The sequence below is a fragment of the Monodon monoceros genome, unplaced genomic scaffold (genome assembly GCF_005190385.1).
Source record: "Monodon monoceros isolate NGI ecotype Baffin Bay Population unplaced genomic scaffold, NGI_Narwhal_1 Super_Scaffold_18, whole genome shotgun sequence".
Lineage (NCBI taxonomy): Eukaryota > Metazoa > Chordata > Mammalia > Artiodactyla > Monodontidae > Monodon > Monodon monoceros.
The window spans coordinates 38898246-38904245 of NW_021703774.1; positions in this window are offsets into that span (position 1 = coordinate 38898246).

Consider the following 6000-nt stretch of genomic DNA (forward strand, 5'->3'; position numbering starts at 1 on the left):
TCACAGGTTTAGTCCCTCTGTGGATGAGTTGACTTTACACACAGGAGCTCTTATCTCAGAACCACAGAACAATCTCTAAAGTTCAGACCTGGAAGGAGGTTTAGCGTGTGCTCAGTTCAACCTCCTCTTTTTATACATTAAAAAGAAAAAAAAAACCACACAGAAAATTAGTCATTTACTTGAGGTCACATGGCAGTTATAGCGCTAGGACTGGAGCCCAGGCCACACCACATAATACTGTGAATGGTCTTTTAATGGTGAATCAGGGATATAATTTTATATATGGAGGAAAGCACATGACAATAGTCTCCTCATTTTTAAACACATGAACCAAGATAGGCAGTCAGTATTAACTGTCTGTCATGCATCTGTTCATTTATTCAGTTATCAAAAAATGTATATCTAATGTGCATTATGTGCCAGGCACCCTGCTAGATACTGTTTACCATAAGGCTCAAGCTTTCCTTAACGTAGTATTAGCACACACACACAATTGGTGCCAACATCCCCTTTTATGACACTATTTTTCTCACTGCCCACAGATATCGATTCAGATGCTGTCCACACACTCAGGGATTCCATTGGCCGTGGCTTCAAGGTCTTTTTCATATTGTGAATTGAGTTGGAGGGAGGTAATTTTAAGGTGCTATACCATCTATGGCCAGTTCGTTTCTAGACTCATCCTGGGTGAGCATGTGAGTCTGGAATAGAACAACTCTAAAAGTCTGGCTAAATATGAGAACTAAACGCCTAAAACTCAAAAAGGCAGCCACAATCCCATATTAAATGTAGGCAGAACTAGCTCTTTCATGTGCTTGAGCAAGCGTTCTGATCCTACCCTGTGTACCCCACCACCTTGCTCCCCCTTGTCCTCACTGCCTGACATTCTGTCACTTACATGCAGACTTTCTCTCATCCTGATCTGACTCCACCTGCACCTGGAGCTTTTCCCTGAGAGAGCAGAACTCACCTTTAGGCCTAGACAATGCTGTGCTCCTTCTACTCCTGCCACGGCAGGTCCTACATACACACGACCTTAGACTTTCAATTGGGTGACCTTGCATTAAGCCAGGGTCATATCAGACCAGGCCAACTGTCCCCAGCCCCCCCTAATCTGGAATCACATTCTGGGCTTCTTTGGGGGTCAGGATGGGAAAGGGATTATTATGGAGTACTAACTAGGTGTTAGGCATTATGCTAAATACCTTACATGGACAATCTGTCTAGTCTTTTGTTTGTTTGGGTCATAACTTTTTAAAAAAATTTGTTTCTAATTAAAAACTTTTTTATTGATAGAAAAAGGAATGCCTTCTGATTAGGAGCATGTTATAGTTTATACTTTTTTAAATTTCAATTTTATTGAGGTATAATAGACATATATAAGATATTTAAAATGTATAGCACATTGATTTGATATATATATATATATATATATATATACATTGTGAAATGATTTCCCCCATCTACTTAATTAACACATCTATCACCTCACATATTTGTCTTTTTTAATATAACATGTAAGTTCCAGTCTCTTAGCAAATTTCATTTTTACAGTGCAGCATTATCAACTATAGTGATCACATTGTTCATTAGATCCTCAGACCTTATTAATCCTATAGTTGCAACTTTGTGCCCTTTTACCAGTCTCCCCGTATTCCCTCCCTCCTCAGACCCCGGCAACCACTTTTCTACTCTCTATTTCTATAAGTCTGACTTTGTTTTTAAGTTGCCACATATAAGTGGTACCATATAGTATTTGTTTTTCTCTGTCTGGCTTATTTCACTTAGCATTGTGCCCTCAAAGTCCATCCATATTGTTGGAAATGGCAGGATTTCCTTCTTTCTCATGGCTGAATAATATTCCATTGTATATATGTGTCACATCTTCTTTGTCCATTCATCTGTAGATGGACACTTAGGTTGTTTCCATATCTTGGCTATTGTGAATAATGCATGCAAATATATCTTTAAGAACCTGTTTTCATTTCTTTTGGATATATACCCAGAACTGGGATTGCTCGATCATATGGTAATTGTATTTTTAATTTTTTGAGGAACTTCTATATTGTTTTCTATAGTGGCTGCACCAATTTACATTCCCACCAACAGTGTACAAGTGTTCTCTTTTCTCCAAGTCTTCCCCAGCAGTTGTTATCTCTTATTTTGAAGATAGTCATTCAACAGTAACGGTATGAAGTAATGTCACCTTATGGTTTTGATTTGCATTTCCATGATGATTAGTGATACTGAGCATGTTTTTATGTACCTGTTGGCCCATCTGTATGTCTTCTTTGGAAAAAATGTCTGTTCAGTTCCTCTGCCCATTTTTTAAAAATTTATTTATTTTTTATTTTTGGCTGTGTTGGGTCATTGTTGCTGTGCACGGGCTTTCTCTGGTTACGGTGAGCAGGGGCTACTCTTCGTTGCAGTGTGCAGGCTTCTCATTGCAGTGGCTTCTATTGTGGAGCATGGGCTCTAGGTGTGTGGGCTTCAGTAGTTGTGGCACACAGGCTCAGTATTTGTAGCACGCAAGCTCTAGAGCGCAGGCTTAGTTACTCCACTGCATGTGGGATCTTCCTGGGCCCAGGCTTGAACCCGTGTCCCCTGCTTTGGCAGGCGGATTCTTAACCACTGTGTCACCAGGGAAGTCCCTGCCCATTTTTTGATCGGATTGTTTGGTTTTTTGCTATTCAGTTTTGTGAATTCTTTATGTATTTTGGATTGTGATATTATGATTTCTAAGAAATATACATTTGGTTATTCAGAAGACCAAAATATAGTTCTCATATATATTTGGTCTTCATCTATAGTTCCTGACTCACAGTTCTCAAAACTCTTGGGATTTCCTAAGTGTTGAGAGTGATAAAAGTGTTTTTTGTTATGTGAAAGAGGTGACTTTTAGAAGCACCTAAGGGTGGAGACTGGTTGCCAGGAAAACCAACCCTGTGATTAGACGGTTGGACCTTTCAGTCCCACCCCCTGATTTCCAGAAATGAGAGAGCTGTTTGAGGTTAAACCAAACACCATTGGCCAACAATTTAGTCAATCATGTCTCTGAGGACAGCTTTTTTGTCCTTTTTGTTGAGCTTCCACACTGGGGAACCAGAACACTTCCATGTGCCACCATGTCAGGCCCCATGTTCCATGAGGACAGAAGCTCCTTTGTTCAGTACCTCGCTCTTTGTATCTCTGCATTTGGCTGTTGATTCATATTCTTTATTATCCTTTTATAATAAATTGGTAATATAGTGAGTAAACAGGTTTTCCTGAGTTCTGTGAGCCATTCTAACAAATTAATCAAGCCCAAGGAGATGGTCGTGAGAACCTCTTATTTATAGCCAGTAGGTCAGAAGTACAGGTAACAACTGAAATGGAGGGCAGCGGCCTTGTGGGACTGAGCCCTTCACCTGTGCTTTCTGATCCTATCTCCGAGTAGATAGTGTCAGAACTGAGTTGAATTTTTGGACACTCTCCTGGCATCTGAGAATTGCTTGTTGGTGTGGGGAAGCCTACACACACACACACACACACACACACACACACACACAACACACACACACACACAACACACACACACACACACACACGTTGGAATTGGGTCCAGGAGGAACTCTTTGCAGGATATTAACCCTTTATCTGATACATTAATTGCAAATATTTTCTCCCATCTCATAGGTTACCTTTTCATTTTTTTGATGATTTCCTTTGCTATCAGAAGTTTTTTAGTTTGATGTAGTCATGTAGTCCCACTTGTTTATTTTGCTTTTGTTGCCTTTGCTTTTGGTGTCGCATCCAAAAAATCATTGCCAAGACTAACGTCAAGGAGCTTACCCTTTATCTTTTCTTCTAGGAGTTTTATGGTTTCAAATCTTACGTTCAAGTCCATAATCCATTTTGAGTTGATTTCTGTATACGGTGTAAGAAAGGGGTCCAGTTTCATTCTTTTGCAAGTGGCTGTCCAGTGTTCCCAACATCATTTATTGAAGCTGTCCTTTCCCCATTATATATTCTTGGTCCCTTTGTCAAAAATTAATTAACCATACATGCATGGGTTTATTTCTGGGCTCTCTGTTCTGTTCCATTGATCTACATGTTTGATTTTATGCCAATATCATACTGTTTTGATTACTATAGCTTTGTAATATGGTTTGAAATCAGGGAGTATGATACTTCCAGTTTTGTCCTTCTTAAGATTGCTTTGGCTCTTTGGGGTTCTTGGTGGTTCCATACAAATTTTATGATTGTCTGATTGCTGTGAAAAATGCCGTTGGAATTTTGATAGGGATTACCTTGAAGTTTACCTTGGGTAGTATGGACATTTTAACAATATTAACTCTTCCAATCCATTAGCACAGAATATTTTTCTATTTATTTATGTCTTCTTTAGTTTCTTTCATAAATATCTTATGGTTTTCAGTGTACAGATCTTTCACCTCCTTAGTTAAATTTATTCCTGGGTATTTTATTCTTTTGATGCAATTATAAATAGGATTGTTTTCTTGATAGCTCTTTTTGATAGTTCACTATTAGAGTATAGAAATGCAGCTGATTTTTGTACATTGATTTGGCATCCTGCAACTTTACTGAATTTGATTATTAGTGCTAACAGTTTTTGGTGGAGTCTTTAGGGTTTTCTATACATAATATCATGTCATCTGCAAATAGAGACAATTTTACTTCTTCCTTTATTTGGAGGTCTTTTATTTCTTTTTCTTGTCTAATTGCTCTGGCTAGGACTCCCAGTACTATGTTAAATAAAAGTGGTGGGAGTGGGCATCCTTGTTTTGTTTCTGATCTTAAGGGAAAAGCTTTCAGCTTTTCACCATTAAGTATAATATTAGCTGTGGGCTTGTCATATATGGTCTTTATTATGTTGAGGTAAGTTCCCCTATACCCAGTTTGTTGAGAATTTACTGGCTTATCATTTAAATGCTCCCCTGCCCAGCAAGCAATGACAGGAAACATGTGTTGACTTTTCCCTGGTTGGAGTGTGTATGTCAGGGTGGGAGTGGGGGTTGCTATCTTCCCAAGTTCAGCTGGTTTTTGCAGAACACTGTCCACTCTTCAGCAGAGCCATCAGTGGCTCGCCCCTGTGTTCGCCTCTCTCCTCTGTTCTCCAAGCAGTAGAAGCCACAGCTGAGGCCTGGGCCCAAGCTGGAACCTGATTCTACCACTCCTTCCATCCTCCTTCACCAGCCCTTCCTTTCTCAGCACCAACTCTGGCCCAGCAACCAGGTTAGGACTGTCACACATGCACAAATTATAACCTGGCTGCCCTGTTTCTCCTCCATGGGTAAAATGCCCAGAGCTGAGGGAAATAAATGCCTCCACTCTGTTTTGCTCTCCACAGAAGCCAAGGGCCAGAGGAAAGAGCAGCCCCGTTGCTTCTTTTAGGTAGTGTGGGCACCAGAGTATTGAGTGAGTTGAAGCATTAAAGAAGGCTGTTCTGTCTTCACTAGACCTTGACAGTGACCTTCCTCAGGGGTCAAGCCCTGTCCCTCCCATGCACTCGCAAGCACAGTATGGATCAAGAAGCAGCACGTATAAAAAGACCTTTCTGAAGACTGAAAGGGATTGTTCCTGACAGGCCTGCAGAAACACCTCAGGGAGGCTGAGCTCTATGTGGGGAATCTGTCAGGCTAACAAAGGGCCAGCTCTCCCAGGGACAGGAAGTTTGGAAGGTGACTGCAGGGAAACTCGTTTAGTGGAAACAGAGGAACCACCCTCTTCCCGTTTCCCTCTGGCTGTGCTTCCACAGAAGAGCCAGGCAGCTGGCTCATCCCCATCCACCCAGGCCTGCAAGCAGGTGGCAGAAATTTTCACCTCTCTTGTATGGCTAAATCTCAACCCCGGAGGAGCTGATCTATCTGCCTCCTTCTTGTCTGCACTCAAGCAACCAAACACTACTGAGGAAAGTCTCACCATCAGGCAGATTGGTTCCACTCTAATTCAGGATCACTAACCCCACGTGGACCAAAGGGTGGTTGAGAATTTTACTAC